Source organism: Sciurus carolinensis, chromosome 2, assembly GCF_902686445.1.
Source record: "Sciurus carolinensis chromosome 2, mSciCar1.2, whole genome shotgun sequence".
Taxonomy (NCBI): Eukaryota; Metazoa; Chordata; class Mammalia; order Rodentia; family Sciuridae; genus Sciurus; species Sciurus carolinensis.
In genome coordinates, this window is record NC_062214.1 from 91,325,206 (window position 1) to 91,341,470 (window position 16,265).

Sequence of the window (16,265 nt, forward strand, 5' to 3'; positions counted from 1 at the left end):
CAGGGAAAATTACCATTGGATCACACCCAGATCATCATTGTCTCTTTGGGACATTCTGGCAACAAAAGACAACCTGTTGCATGAACTATGGCCATTCTGTTAACTCAAGCCATTTTGAATCAGGTCCCCCAAACACAGGTTGACTGGAGTAAGGTAGAGTGGGAGATCATGTTAAAGGGAGAGGGAACCAGTCAGAAAAGAGGCCTTTCTCTTAGAAGGGAGGCAGAGATTTTCTGTTTCTCCCATTCCTCCCCTTTCTGTCTCTCTTACCCAACTCAAGAGCATAATCTAGTCCTAAAGAACCAACTATCCTCCTGGCTGATAGATGTGTGGACTTCTCTAGAAATGCTGAAATAAATCTTGGTCAAAAGGGAATTTGAGCCATGTGTAGTGGCACAGGCCTGTACTCCTAGCAACTCGGGAGGCGAGGTGGGAGGATCTCGAGTTCAAAAGCCAGTCTCAGCAACTTAGTGAGGCCCTAAGCAACTCAGTGAAACCCTGTCTCTAAATAAAATACAGAAAAGGGCTGGAGATGTGGCTCAGTGATTGAGTGCCCCTGGGTTCAATCCCCTGAACCAAAAAAAAAAAAAAAAAAAAGGGAATTTAGGGTCCTGGGGAGACATCAGCTTTGGAGTCTAAATGCATCTAGATTTAAATCCCAGCTCTAGAACTGAGAAGATGTATAATATTAAGTCACTGAAATGCACTAATTCACATGTGAGAGTGCAATATTTCCCAGGCTATAACCTTGGGTATCCCCCCCCCAAATCTATTTTTTTCCCATAATTTAACTTATTTTTCAGTACTAGATATTGGACCCAGGGCTTTCATCACTGAAGGACATTCCAAACCCTTTTTATTTTTTGTATTGAGGCAGGGTCTTGCTACATTGCTGAGGCCAGCCTCAAGCTTGTGATCCTCCTGCCTCAGCCTCCCAAGTAGCTTGAATTACAGGTGTGCACCACCATACCACGCCATAGTCTAAACACTGTCTTGAGCTCCTGGTTAAATACAAATAACAATAACAACAAAAAAATTGTCAATTCCAGGCAGATTCAGGCATTTGAATGTGTTTCTTGGTCATTTCAGCTTTAAGTTTTCTCAAGTCAGTCTCTTTCCCCGTCCCTGAAGAGTTCTCAGCCTATGGTTGCTTAATTGTCATTACCATAGGGAGGAAGACTCCTGCTATTTTTATTCCCTGAAATATAAATGATCTTGATTAACCTTTGGTCCAGAATATGCTGGCAGCTTCTGGGACATCCACATCCTTCACCTGTTAGCTGGTCATCAGGCTAGGTCTACACAAATCCTTCTGCATTCTTCTTGTCCTTGGAGTCTTAGGCCCTTGTGGGCCTTTGCTGTGATTTGGTAAATGTTCCCCAAAAGTCCTTAAGTAAAGGCTTGATCTTTGGAGAGGCACTGTGGACCTTTAAGAGGTAGAGCTCAGTGGAAGGTTCTTAGGTCTTTGGGGGTGTGTCCTTGAAGGGGATTGTGGGACCCCAGTCTCTACATCTCTATCTCCATCTGTTCCTGGCTTGGGATGGGATGTCTTTCTCTGACAAATACCTCTGCCATGATGTGCTGCCTTTATGAAAGTCCCACAACAGTGCTGCCTGATCTTGGATTGACTCTACAGAAATATGAGCAAAAATAATATTCTCTTCATTTCATAGGTAGTCTGTGTCTGTTATTTTGTTATGGTGATGCAAAACTAACTAATATAACGCTATCTCCGAAACACTTTAAATTCACCTTTAAAAAAAGTTAATAAACCAGATGTGGTACACATGTGTAATCTCAGCTACTCTAGAGGCAGAGGCAGGAAGATTGTAAATTAGAGACCATCCTTGGCAACTCAGTGAGAACTTCTCTGAAATTAATAAAAAATAAGAAGAGCTAGGGATGTAGCTCAATGTGTGAGGCTCTAGGTTCAATTCCCCAGTACTGAATTGGGTGAGGGGAGCTAATGAATCTCTGTCATTCAACATGCAAAGGATATAAAAAAAAATAAATCAGAGAATTCTCTCTCTTATCCTTATCCCCCAGTCACCCACTGCTCTTCCAGAGAAACAGCCGCTTTTTTTTTTAACCAGTTTCTTGTGTGTCCTTTTAAAAATAGTTTATGCATTCATAATCATTTCCTATCATTGTTCAAAGTTTATGACGGGGCTCTACTTCTTATATAAGATCTGAGCAGCCTTAGAAAACAGAGCCTAAGGTAACACTATGTACTTACCCTTTGTGGAGGAATCCAGTCCCAGGGCCTAGCAGGAGCCAGGGGAAAAAGGAAGTGTGTTAGTTTTCTAGGGTTGCCACAACAAAGTACTACTAACTAGTTTATAACAACAGAAATTTATTTTCTCTGACTGGGCACCGTGGCACATGCCTGTTATCCCGCCAGCTCGGGAGGCTGAGGCAGAAGAATCCTGAGTTCAAAGCCAGCCTTGATGACTTAGTGAGGCCCTAAGCAACTAAGTGAGATCCTGTCTCTAAATAAAATATAAAAAAGGTTTGGGGATGGGTCTTAGTGGTTAAGGGCCCCTGGGTTCAATTCATGGTACTAAATAAATAAATAAATAAATAAAATTATTCTGTCTGAATTCTGTAGGTCAGAAGATAAAAATCAAAGTACTAGGTCAAGAGTCCTTGGAAGCTTGTAGGGGAGGATCCTTTCTTGTCTTTCCTGGTTTCTAGTAGCCCCAGACATTCATTTGTGGCAGTATAACACCAACTCTTGCCTATGACGATTCCCTGTCTCTGTATCTTTGTATAACCTATGCACTTCATCTTGTGTAATTTCAGTCATTTCTAGATTACTGATAACACTTACTATAATGTAAATGTTATATATAAGTAGTTGTTATGCTGCATTTGCTGGGAAATAATGACAAGACAAAGAGTCTGCATATTTATTGCAGATACAATTTTTTTCAAATGTCTTCAATCTTTTGTTTCCAAGTCTGTTTGTTGAAACTATAGACCTGGAAGTCATGGATACAGAGGGACAGATGTATGATATCTCTTCATAAGGATATTACAAAATTTGCAGTGGGGAGTGAGAAGAAGATGTTTTATGCTGTCAAGTGCTTCACAAAGGTAAGGGAGCGCTACTGGGTAATTTTGAAATCTGCTCAAGTCACTTTTTAAAAATAGTTTTAACGAGATGTAATTTGTTCGCTTATATAAAAAAAAAATGGGGTCAGACTGGAGGAGGATGGGTAGAGTCTGGGTTTTCACACAGGATTAGAACTCTTATTTTCTCGAGGTACTCAGCAGTGGGTCAACAGGTATGCCAAAACACGGGAAAATAATATGTCTCTCTCTAGAGCAGCGTTTGGCAAACTTTTCTAAGGGTCCAGATATTAGAAATCTTAGCCTTTGCAGGTTTGGTGGTTTCTGTAGCACTAATGCACCATTGCCACAGCAGTGTGAAAGCAGTCAGAACAATATCTAAGTGAATGAGCATGGCTGCATGCCAATAAAACTTTATATATGAAGCCAGGTGCTAAGCTGGGTTTAGTCTGCTGGCTGTAGCTTGCTGATGCCTGAGCTACAGCACCAATTTTACTAGAAGGCTTGTGGGAAATGTTATTTTTGGAACCCAAGTGTTTACAAGGTCTCCAATCTTAAGGATCAACCTTTTCTTTAACATTCAACCAGTACTGTTCTATAAGTACATGTTGTGCAATATGCTCAGGCACATAAGCAAGGTGACAAGTGGGTGTTGAAAGCAGCCAAGAAGTAACAGGTGTAGTACTGGGAGGAGGAGTGCTCAGAGGGGCTCCCTGTTTTGGTAGTTTGCATGAGGGCACCCTATGTATTGATGACAGCCTTGATGTATGTTAGTCAGATTTTTGTTATTGTAACAAAATACCTGAGATAATTAACTGAAAAGGAGGAAAGGTTTATTTTGGCTCATGACCAGAGATTTCAGTCCATAGTCCTTTGACTCTGATGCTTTCAGAACTGTGAAAAGTTTTCATGACAGGGAGCATGTGTTAGAGTGAAGCTGCTCCCCTCGTGGTGGCTGGGAAGTGAAAGAGAGAAGGGATCGAGGTCCCAATAATTCCTTTAAAGGCATGCCCCCAACCACCTAACTTCTTTCCCCTAGGCCCCACCTCCTAAAGCTTCTACCACTTCATGATAGTGCCAAGGACTAGAGACTGAGCTATCAACACACAGGTCTTTGGGGGACATTCAAGATCCAGACTATAGAATATGTACCACATTCCCATTCCACCTGGCTCTAAAAGCTTTGCCTCCTTTTCAGGCTCCTAGGTGCTAGGTTTCTATTTCCAGATGATTTGTAGCTTGATTGACAGGTGATGGTCTCTTCCTTTCTGTTAGTCACCGTCGGGCTCCTAGGAAACTCTTCTCCAAGCTGCTCCCCCTACTCCCCTTTCCCACAGGGGTAGACTCAGCCCTCTTTGACTCTAGGGCACTTCTCAGACAAGGCCAGCAGGGCTGCTAGACCCAACTGAGGCTTGAGGCAAACCAGTCTTTTGAGTTACAGCTCAAAAGCAGAATCCTTCACATCAGACAGTAGCCATCTCTGTCCCCATGTGTCTTGACTGAAACCAATCTTTTAGGCGATTGATCAGTCACAATATCTGGCCAGAACTTGGATCACTTCCCTGCTTCAGACTTCCCTTTAGAAGCAGAAACTTCACACCTGACGACCTGAATGACTGCAGCCCTAACCCTTTCATCAAATGAGGATTTTAATGGAAGCAAATGTACAACTACATACATTTTGAAAACAAAACATGAAACTTGGAAGAATTTTTCCATTTTCTCAGGGAAACTTTGAGCAATGGCCCCAGGCTCCTCAGTGCAAGGTCTGGGGCTCCATCATTAGAGGTCTTTCAGTAGAAACCTTTGAGAAGCCTTGAATTAAGTATTTTTCTCTTATTTAGCATGGACGCACAGACTTCTTAGAAAGCGCACATCTAGCATCAAACAGGATTGCCTATGGCTAGTTTAAATGAGTTTCCCTTCTCTTTTTTGAAACTCTGTCCTCATTTTCTCACTGAAAGGTTTGGCTTACTGCTTTGAGGCTGTTCGGTTTAGAAAATTCTAACTCCCTGCCACGTCGGCACATTGGATCTCCTGAAAATACAAGGGCTTATTTTCTCTTGGAAAGTCTGGTTCTTAGAAGCCCAATATCTGATTTGTTCACTCAGGTCTTAGATATTGCGGACCCAGAGCTCGCCATGCACCTGCATGCAGCAGTCATGGTGGTCCTCTGGGCCCAGGGTAACCAAATCTTTTGCCCCGAACTTTCCAGATGGTATGGCATTGGCACCAGGAGTAAACACAGAGGCTGCATCACAGGGCAGTTGCTGGCCTTGTCTTATTCCCTCTGCTTTATAACATCGTCTGCTCAGGCCTTCCTCTAGCTGGGTCCCTCCCTCTGGTGGGAGAACAAGCAGCCCAGGAGGAGTTAAGGACAGATCAAGCTCTAGGACCCTGGGGCCCTGGAATTCTTGGCTTTCAAGACTCCAAGCCCCATTCCAGGGCTTTTGATGAAGTTTTCCCTAAATTCACTCTTTCAAAGATAGGTTGTGCATCTGTATGCACACATGGGTACCCAAGAAGTGACCAAGGGCAGCACTTTACTGGTGGGAACACATGAATGAAGCTTGGACAAGGTTGTTTGGCAAACATGCATTCAAGGTTCTTGGTAGTAAGAAACAGAAATAGAGGTACACAGGGAAGCATTAGGAGCTGTGGGCCAGGGAGTGCCCATTTAAACTCTTGACCCACCTCCTGCAAAGGTCAGGGGTGGGCCTGCCAAAGGAAAAACAGATGGGAAGTATCCAGAGAAAATACAAAATTGGGAAGCCAAGAGGTTTGCTGGAGTTTTTGTTTTGGTAGGGAGAAGTGTCTCCCAAACCATCGCACTGATAATCTAGACATAAAGTTTGGTTTATTTTTCATCTTAAAATTAAAATAAATTATTGATGATTCCAATAACCAAAACATCTGTTTTTAAAATGGCAATAATCGTCCTTATGTTATTGTGAGAATGAGAATGTGCAGTATCTAGTGGAGGGAGGCACTTAGTACATGTTGATGGGATTGTTCTTTTTCTGTTTTCCTCCAACTGGTCGCTAAGATAATGTTCAAAGCTTAATGTTTTCCTCCACTTGTCCTGAACTGTCTGGTGTGATATAGTTAATAAAAAACAGATATGGAGATGTTTTTAAATGTCAAGTTAAGACAAGTTAATAATTGCTCTCCCACAATAGGAGAGCAAACTGTAATCCAGGATCAAAAGCAATTGTTTTTCTACTTTTTGGAGCTGCCAAAAAGGAGGAGCAAGCAAGGGAGTGAAGGGAGTGAGCAAGGCAAATGTAAGGACGCACTGAGAATCTGTATGGCATCATTGTCACAGCCCAGGTCAGACCCCAGTTGGGGTGTCTGTTCAGTTTGATGAGGACATGATTTAATCTAGTCTTGTCTTAAAAAAAAAAAAAAAAAAAAAGGAAGGGCTGAGAAACCCACCTGATAAGCCAGGCAACCTGCTTAAATATCAAAAAACCCTGTCTGCAGATAATTCTCCAACACCAGGAAGGTTGTAAGGGATGTGGCTAGTGCTATAAGTCAGTCATCATCCCCTATGCGTGTATAGTTCTTTCTTTGCTGTTTGCAAAAGGCTGCCACAGACATGAGTTCACGTTGTCCTGCCATGGAGACAGAGAAGTGCTTGCCCACACAGAGCACCCAGAGTCAGAACCCCCACATTTCCCCAACACCCATTTTGAGAACATTTAGAGGGAATGACATTGACTTTGTGGGTTGGGCAGAGAATTGTGTTTTCAGAAAGCAGCTCATCAGAGACCACTGGGATTCAGTGACACCACTCTCAGCAAGACCTCTAATGAAGGTGCAAGCCACAGATGCTTTCAGGAAAACAAAGTGTGGCCAAGCCCATGCCTCACCCCCAAGTCCCTGGGTGCAGCCCTTTCCATTAAGACCCCACTAATGGGGAGGCTGTTGTGCTTGTACTCTGTGGGTAAAGGGTTGGCCTCTCCTCTGCCTGCCTTGGAGGAATGGTTGGTTGTTCCTCACCCAGGTGGGTATCAGGAGACTTGTGGTTTGAGCTACAGATGTCTGAAGGGATCTCTGCTCTGCAGATCTGGATGGACAGGGCATTGCTGTGTACATGGGTACTTCTGAGAGCTTGGAGTCAGATGCTGAACATTCTTGTTGCAGGAAAGGGAAGAATGTTGTTGGTCGTCTTTTGCTTCTTTGAGCAGCACATGAGACTGTAGTTAGAGAAATGCTGACTGAAAAAAAAAAAAAGATTCTTCAGAAGGCCCATCAGTTCTGTGAGACTGGAAGCACTTCAGGCGTAGTAGATCTCAGGAACCAAGAGGAGGTATTTTCTCAAAGGGCAACATACCCTCTCCTCTGTTTCAGGGTATCTGGCTGTTTCCTGGTAGAGGAGAAAAGATACTGGATACTCTAATGTGCTCATAGTTTTTAACCCTCCTGGAAGACAGAGGGAACACATCCCTGAGGGAGCCCACGAAGAGTGCAGAACCTGGGGTTCAATACCCAGAATCCACTGGTGGACCCTGGGCTGGATGTGGTGGAAAGAACCCACATCAGTAGGATAGAACGTGGATTCCAGGAACGTGAAACTGAAGAGGGAGGAGGTGGACCAAGTGAGGAGGAACCAGGTAGAGCAAAAGTCATAGGAATCAGCAGATTCCAGGAGGAAAAGAAGAAAAGGAGTTTAGGACTTAGGTTAGAAGTGACAGGGACATGTGGAGTTGGCTCTTCTGCCTGCAGATCCCATAGGTTCATCAGAGTTAAAAGAGACAGGGAACTCCAGTTGTTCATTCCTATGAGGAATATTGTACAAATTAAACTAAAAACCTCTACAGGAGCCAGGAGTGCTATCACCTGCCTGTAGTCCCAGCAACTTGGCAGGCTTAGACAGGAGGATTGCAGCCTGGACATTATTTTTATTTTGAGGCTACACTGGGGATATAGCTCAGTGGCAGAGTGTCTCTGGTTTCAATCCCTAATACCTACTCCTCCCCCCACAAAAAATTCCCTATAAGATCAAAACCAAACCTTACCACATACTGGCATTCATTTTTCCTCTCTGGTGTGATCTCCACCAATTCTTTTTGTGTAACCCACACCCTGTTTTTCTTAATACATTGCACTGTCCTAACTCTATAGGCCTGACTAGGCCATTTAATGCCAGTCGAAATCTTGTTCAATTTGTTGTGAACAGGGAAATTATATGAGGTACAACCAAGAAAGATATGTGAAAATAGTTATCAAAGAAATGTGAGTTAAAATAACAGGGAGTCATCATGGAATAGCTATAATATTATAGCAAGTTAATAGAAAACCAAAACCAGCTCATCCAGTGCTGACATTGTTTTGACAAAACAGACACATCCATCTATTGCTGGTGACATTGTAAGTGGGCTGGGATGGTTAATTTTATGTGTCAACTTGACTGGGCCAAAGGATCCCCAGAGAGCTGGTAAAAATCTTTATGGTTGTGTCTGTGAGGTGTTCCTGGAAGAGCCACCCTTACCATGGTAGGTGGGCTTCATCCAATCTGTTGAGGACACAGCTGTGGGTGGGGAAGCAAAGAAGGGTGAATTTGCTCTCTGCTTGAGCTGGGACATCATGTCTTCTCTCAGATGCCAGCACTCTTGGTTCTCTGCACTCTGAACTCTGCACTATTAGAACTATACCATCAACTTTCCCAGGTCTCCAGCTTGCAAATGGCAGATAGTGGGACTTCTCCAGAACAGCCAACCCCTTGTGATAAACATCTTCCTATATATCTCTATATTCTATTGGTTCTGCATGGAGAACACTGCCTAACACAGAGACCCAAACTTTGGAGTAAACAATAGAATCATATATATTTTTAAAAGTAGAAATACTCTTGACCTTTGACCCCCATCAACCCTACTTTGCAGAGTTGAGCTAAACAAAATGATACTAAAGAAGGAAAAAGTTGGCAGGGGCTGTAACTCTGTGGTAGAGCATTTTTCTAGCATGTGTGAGTCACATAAAAATAAATAAATAAAATAAATGTATTGTGTCTATCTACAACTAAAAAAATATTTAAAGAAAAATAAGAAAAGGAAAGAGCTACATGCATAAAGATATCCCTTACCCCATAATTTTTCAATGTGAAAAGACTGGAAATAGCTTGCCTATCTTACAATGGGAGATTTGAAAGGTAATTACACTCACCAACAGGTGGGAATTATGATGATGAAAACTATTTGGCAAAAGGACATATTTATAACACAATACTTAGAAGAACACAAAACTTATCATGACTTGACCATAAAATCACATAAATGTATGAGAGTGGGTATGGGGTTAGGAAGGATAGTGAAATGAATCAGACATTACCCCATGTACATATGTAACTGTACGACCTGTGGGATTCTACATCATGTATAATCAGAAGAATAAGGAATTATACTCCATTATACACGATGTATCAAAGTTCATTCTACTGTCGTATGTAACTGATTAAAACAAAATTTAAAAATTAAAAAGAAATCTCTATCCACAAAAGTAATAAAAATCAGTTATCTTAAAAATAAGAAAGAAAGAAAGCACAGAGAAAGGAAAATTAGTACTTATCAGGCTCTTGTTATTAGAATGTTGCTGATTTTAAAAAAAATGCTATCTTTCTTTGCAACCCCTGATTCAATTTATCCGTACCTGGTCTGTGGTCCTCATCACATTATGCCTTGAGAGTTATCATTTGTGTACTAGTTTTGGCCCCCTTTGGACCATAAACTCTTCAAGAGCAAGGACTATGTTTTACTTTCCTTTGTCTCACCTGAGCACTCCTATTCACTGGAACATAGTAGATATTCAGCAATTATTTGTTAAGCAAATTAACCACTCCTGAGGATTACTTTGGGCTTAAAAATAAAACTCAATATATTATTTCTCTATCCTCTTATCTCCTGGCAAAGAGCACTCAGATACATAGATATCCAAATTATCTTTAAAGACTTCCTGGGAAGGAAAATCCACATTAAGAAAGCTAGCATTTTTATCTGGAATGAAACACAGATGCAGTCCTACAGATGACACTTGAAAATTGTCTGAGGCTTTTAGGCCTTATTCACCTTTGCTTCTGAAGGCAACAAGATGCTTAAAAGTTGAAGCCAAGCTGATGTTTGCTACTGGGCCAATTGGATCCAGGCCAGAAGGTAAACTGTTCACCACTCCTACTGGTAGACCCGAAGCTGCTATGCTTAAGTCAGGACCCATGTTTTATGAGCTTAATGTCAGAGCTGGTGAGGAGACAGGAAATGTGGTAACACAGCATGAACTTAAACCTTTCAGGGAGAGTAGCAGGAACTCAAGGCTGACCTTTGTTTAAGTACTGAGCCCTTATTGCATGCCAGACACCCTGTGCATCAACTTGTTCTCCCATTTTACAGATAAAAACTTGAAGTTCAGAGAGGTCATGTGACTCACTCAAGGTCAAATAGCTAGTGAGGGGTGGATTAGGGCTCCAAAGCATCCGGGCTCCTAAGTATCCCTGCGCAGAGTGCCTTGTGACTGTTCATAGGCCTGTTTGGGCTGCATGTCCAGGATGAAGAAGTCTCAGGTCCTTCCTTTTCCTTTTTCCTTTATTCTTACACAGACAGATATCACCCTTTCCTGCTGCCTGGATCTTGGAGTGTTTTCACTTGGCTTACATTTTGCCCTTGCTTTCAGCCTGGGTCCCTGAGCCCATGATTTTATTCCATGCTCTTTGAATCCACAGGGATCATCAGTCATCTCCTCAATATATTCACACTCTTTCATTAGTGACCATTCCTGAGATCTGACTTCTAAGACATGTTTCCTTTAACTGAGTACAGTCTTACCTATTGGGGTTATGGTTCGGGGATTGATATGGTTTGAATGTGTCCTCTCCAAAATTCAAGTGTTGCCAATGTGATAGTATGAAAACAAAACACGACGTTTTAAGAGGTGATCAGGCCATTGGGTCTCCACCCTGAGAATGTGATTAGATGCCCCTACAAAAAGGTTTGGCCCATGGAGCTCATCCTTTGACCCCTTCTGGCTTCTGCCACTGAGGACACAGCCTTTCTCCCCTCCAGAACACAGCATCCAAGGTGCCATCTTGGAAGCAGAGACTGGTTCTCACCAGACACAGACTGCTGGCACCTTGATCTTGTACTTCCCAGCCTCCAGAATGGAGACAAATAAACTTCTGTCCTTTATAAGTTATCTAGTCCATGGTATTCTGTTACAGCAGCATAAATGGCCTAATATAAAAGCAGTTGTCTCAAACAGTTGCTTCCAAAATTATACTATTTTCCTTTTTCCTTGGAAGAGAAGCTCTTTTACAAATTCCACTTTTAAAGTTTAATATAGTCCTACTCTAGATGTGTATCCTTTCCCCTTATTATTCCATATATATCGTCTGTGGCACAAAGCTGACATTCTTTTCCTCTCTTAATACAAGTCATAATAACATCTAATTAACACCGTAGTTAACTTAGGCATCTGGTGTCCTGTAATAGCTGCCTCCCCTTTTGCTCATCTGTGTTCCTCTTAGCTTTATTGTGTGTCCTTTGAATTGCCTTACTAAACACAAAATTCCACATTGACCAAAAATCAGTTTAGAAAATTGATGATGCTCAGTCTTCAAGTAGAAAGTTCTGCCATCCCCCTCATCCAGAACTGACACAGTTAAACATCAAGCAGTACCAGATGCTTCCTGCTGAGGAGGCCTGGGTTTCATCATTCCCTCTAAAAGATAGGCTGGTTGCCCCAGCTTCTTTATTCTTCCATTAAAAAAAGGAACTTTATCTAGGTTCAAAGAGAATTCAGACTTCTGCATTTGGAAGGGGGCAATGGCTTAATGATAGATCCCTTTTTTTTTTTTAACCAATTGAAGGAAGTTGTGGAAATTGAGACTTTTTTGAGTTTATTGTGTATTATATGTATTTTTAAAAATATTAATTAAGTATTTTAATGTATGTGTGTGGTAGTTAAATATGACCATAGATTTTAAGTCCCTCCCACCAAGAGGCAGAGTCTATTTTTCTATCCTTTGAATCTGTGACTTACTTTGAACAATACGTGACTCAATTGACCTCCTGTGAATTCAGAGACCCAGATCTTAAAAGAATCTGTAGCTTCTGCCTTTGTTTACTTGAAATGCTGTCCTGAGTATGCCACACAAGAAGACAATGCAGAGACTGAGAGGTCATCTGTAGAACCAAGCTGCCCCAGCTGACACCCAGCACCAGCTGACAAACGTGAGTGAGGCCATTTTAGATCTTCCAGCTCAGTTAAGCTCCAGCCGAAAGAAACCACACACGTGAGCCCTGGTGAGACCAGCAGGACAAACACCCAGCCAGCGCATCATATTGTGAGAAATAATAAATCATTTTGTTTTAAGCCAGTAAGTCTTAGGGGTGGTTTGTTCTGCAGGCTAGATAAGTGAAACAATGTGGCATCCATCCTCAAGTCACTGTGTCTCCCTGTGCAAGTCCATATATTTGCATTTTTAAAGAAAAGTAGTTCCTTGGAGCTTAAAGCAATTACTTTCTTTGGATGTTCCACATATGCAGGGTGCAGAATAGAAATGGACTTTTAAAGGAGATAAATAGGGCACAGTCTAGAAATTTGCAATAGGTATAGTAGGCAAGTAAAATGCCCACATATCAAAAGCATCTGCTACCTCTTTTAGTACATAACCAATGTGTGAAAAGTATGCTTCTTAAGTCACTTTTATTATGAAATATTTCCAGCATACACAAAGGATAGAAAATAAATATCAACTGACAGCATGCCACTGTCTAGCTAAAGAAAGACTATTGTAGATGCAATGGAAGCCTTCCTCAAACAGTTTTTCCTTCCTTCCCAAAGGGAACCTCTGTCCTTAGATGGTATTCATAATTCCCATGCATATCTATGTTTAATATATAGTTTTTCAGCTTTACAATTTATATAAAGTGAATCATCTGTATGTACCAACATTTTGCTTCTTTTTTTTTTTTTTCTCAATATCAGATTTTTGAGGATTATCCATATTGGTGCAGGAAGAAAAGCACTGGAATCTACCCTTGGGAAAGTGAGATGCTCACTCTCTGGGAGTCAAGCACAGGAATCAGCATCACCCAAAGGAACAATGGAATCATTATGACCCATTTTACACTCCAGAGCAGACACAAAGTCATCTTCCCCTGTCTCTTCTCCCTCCTCCACTCTCTCTCCCTTCCTTAAATATGTGCACTTGAGCTCATTATACTATAATCTTCTGTCTTACATTATAAAGTAGAGGTAAGGGTCTATGTTGTATAGTTCAGCATTGTCCAATTGAAATGTAATGTGAGTCACATGTATAATTTTAAATGTTCTACTAGTCATGATCTAAAAAGACAAAAGAAATAGATAAATGAATTTTTACATCTTTCATTTGACCCAATATCTAAAATAGTATACATATATATTATGCATTCGATATATAATCATTATAAAATTATTGAGATTGTTTATTTTTTTCATTTGAAGTATTCAAAATCTGAGGTGTATTTTACAAATAGCTCAAGTTAATTTGGAGCAACCACATGTCAAGAGCTCAGTAGCCACAGGTGCTAGTGGATACAATTTTAGCACAGATGGGTCTTAAAAATCTGACCTGAAAACACACTGAGCAGTCCTTGGCGTTCCATTCTTCACATTGGTAATTGAACATTGTGAGGAGTTTGACTCTTTGCACGTGACTAGAAGGGTCTGTGCACAGGGGTGTCCAGGGCTGTTGGGATGGCTTAACTGAAGCTGTACCTGCCGGGTTGGCCAGTCTGGCCGGAGGCTCTGGCACTACCAGCCTTTACATAATCTTGGGAAGGTCACTTAACCTCCTAAGCTCTGTGGGCCTCAGTTTCTCTCTCTATAAAAGCAAGGGTGAGCTAGAAATGTTTCAAGAGCGCCTGTGGCACTGACAATACTGCTGGTTCCATCTTCCATTGCCAGTCTGCCTTAGGGTTAAGGATAGTGGCTGGTGCCGAGGGACGAGCTGCTGTTTGCCTTCCTAACACAGAGAACCGAGAGCCTTTCATTAGAAACAGACTCCTACATGGTCCCAGGGAGCCTGACTATAAACCTTTGTTCTTTGAGGAGGACTTTGATTCCGCCCAAGGCCAGACTGGCATCTTAGAAGTCCACAGTCAGAAAGAACCACAAACCAACTCCCCTGGGTGGCATGGTCCAGGCAGTGCTTTATTTAGATAATCCACATAGAGATGCTACAGTTCGGTCTGGACATTTGATTATATGGTTTTGATGCCATGTAGCCTTACAGGAAATCAGGAGCACTGATGAAACCCTGGCTCACACCAAATTCACTGGATCCTGACTCAGTTTCCCTTTTTATCAACTAGGTAGTATAATTAGTACTTATGATGTAGGCATGATGGCTCCCAAATCCTGTCTTAAAGAAACACAGACTCTAAGGAAAGCTCTCTTCCTAATGCAACAGTCAGGAGGGGCCCCTTGTTAGGGCATTCAGGTCCCAGGATTCTGGCAAATTGTCTTTGGAAATAAACCTGAAGTCAATATGGTCCTATATTTCCTTGCATTATCTTTTAAAATAGACACATCACCACCTAATGACCTCCATTCTTGATGGCCATGGTGGTATGCACCTGGAGTCCCAGTGAATCCGAGGCTGAGGCAGGAGGATCACGTGAACCCAGGAGTAGGTCCAGCTTGGGCAACATAGTGAGACCCTGTTTCTTAAAACAAACAAACAAAAACCAAAAGTTAGTTTCTTTCTGAGAGCTCAATTTTCTGGAATATTTTTGGTTTGATTCTTCAGTGTTGTGAGATTTATTTTCAGGTGTTACTTTTAATTTCAAAAGTAATTTATAACTCAATTTAATTTTAAAAATTTCATATACACACACACACACACCAAGTACAAATTCAAATACTACAAAAGGATATTCAATAAAAAGTAAACATCTTCCTCATTCTAGCCAAACACCAACCTGTTCCCAGTTTGCTGTGTATCATTTTAGAGCTATTCTATGCATAAAATATGTATTTTCAGACTTTTTTTTAAAAGATGTACTGTTTAATTTTAAAGCTACTTTAACTCAAGACAAGGTAAAAAGGTAGGAAACTGTGGATTAAAAAAGAAAAGGGCCTGGGGTATAATTGTTTTAAATGATGTGTTGATGTGTTGAGTTTAAAAATATTTTGATGTGTTCCAATGCATGGAAAACAAGATGCTGTGAATCATTGTCTTGAATAAACTGTCCAATATGATTATATAGTTTTGTGTTCACCATGGCAAGGTCACCTTAACGAGTTTACATAATAATAAACAGAAAACAGAAAGCTACCCAATAAACCGAAGGAAGTGGAGAGGGAGGGGGAGGAGCAGAAAGCTGACAGCTTCAGGAACTGGCATATAGAGAAGTGGTGTTGAAAAGGAAAAGAGATGAGAAGAGGTAGGTGAGCCAAGTTCAAGGCTGGTGCTCTCCAACAGGATGCATGCAAGTGTATCTGCACCATCCAACATGGCAGCTGCTAGTGCTCCTGATGCTTGAGATGTAACCAACCTGACTGAAGGATTGAATTTTTTGTTTTTTTATTTCTTTACTTTTTGTGGTACTTGGATTGAACCCAATCCACTGAGCTATACCCCAAACTCTGAGGGATTGAATTTTATACTTCGTTTTAATGAATTTAAATTTAAGTAGTCATATGGAGTAGTGGTTACCATAGTGGATAATGTCATTCTGGGTTTTGCAATGTCTTTGGGAGGCATCAGTGAGCAAGGAGGATAATGAAAAGGGAGAAGAGGGTGAATAAAAGGCAAGTAAAAGCAGAAGAGGAAAGAAAGAAGGAAAAGAGTAAGATGCAAGCCAAGAGGCATGGGCAGGCAGGAACAATTGATGGAAGTGGGCCCTGCTTCGCTGGCAGGGAGCATCCCCCCACCTCTGGCATTAATCTGGAGTCTTCTGTGACAGCAGCACAGAAGGTCTGGGCAGCCCTCCTTCTGGAGCGGCACCCGCCTGCTGACCCTGTAGGCCTGTGAAAGGAGCTATAGTCCCCAAACCCTAGGACTTGTCCTCCCCCTAGCATGTACAACAAAATCCAAGGAAACTCATGGTTTCATACACCACTAGGTGTCACCATTAACCAAAATGAGTTTTTATTTTTTATTGTTTTTAACCTGCAGGATTTGGTGAAAGTTTTTTCTCTTGAGTCTGTAGTCC

The 16,265-nt window shown here is 41.5% G+C and overlaps 1 long non-coding RNA gene across 1 annotated transcript in view; it reads left to right on the plus strand.

The window, feature by feature from the left end:
* Window positions 1-15,462, plus strand: part of LOC124977670 (uncharacterized) — a 49,535-nt gene extending 34,073 nt beyond the window's left edge. Inside the window, exons 2-3 of the long non-coding RNA XR_007107226.1 lie at window positions 2,960-3,096; window positions 13,051-15,462. This is a non-coding gene — a long non-coding RNA (uncharacterized LOC124977670). The remainder of the gene's footprint in view (window positions 1-2,959; window positions 3,097-13,050) is intronic.
* The last annotated feature ends 803 nt before the right edge of the window (window positions 15,463-16,265 follow it).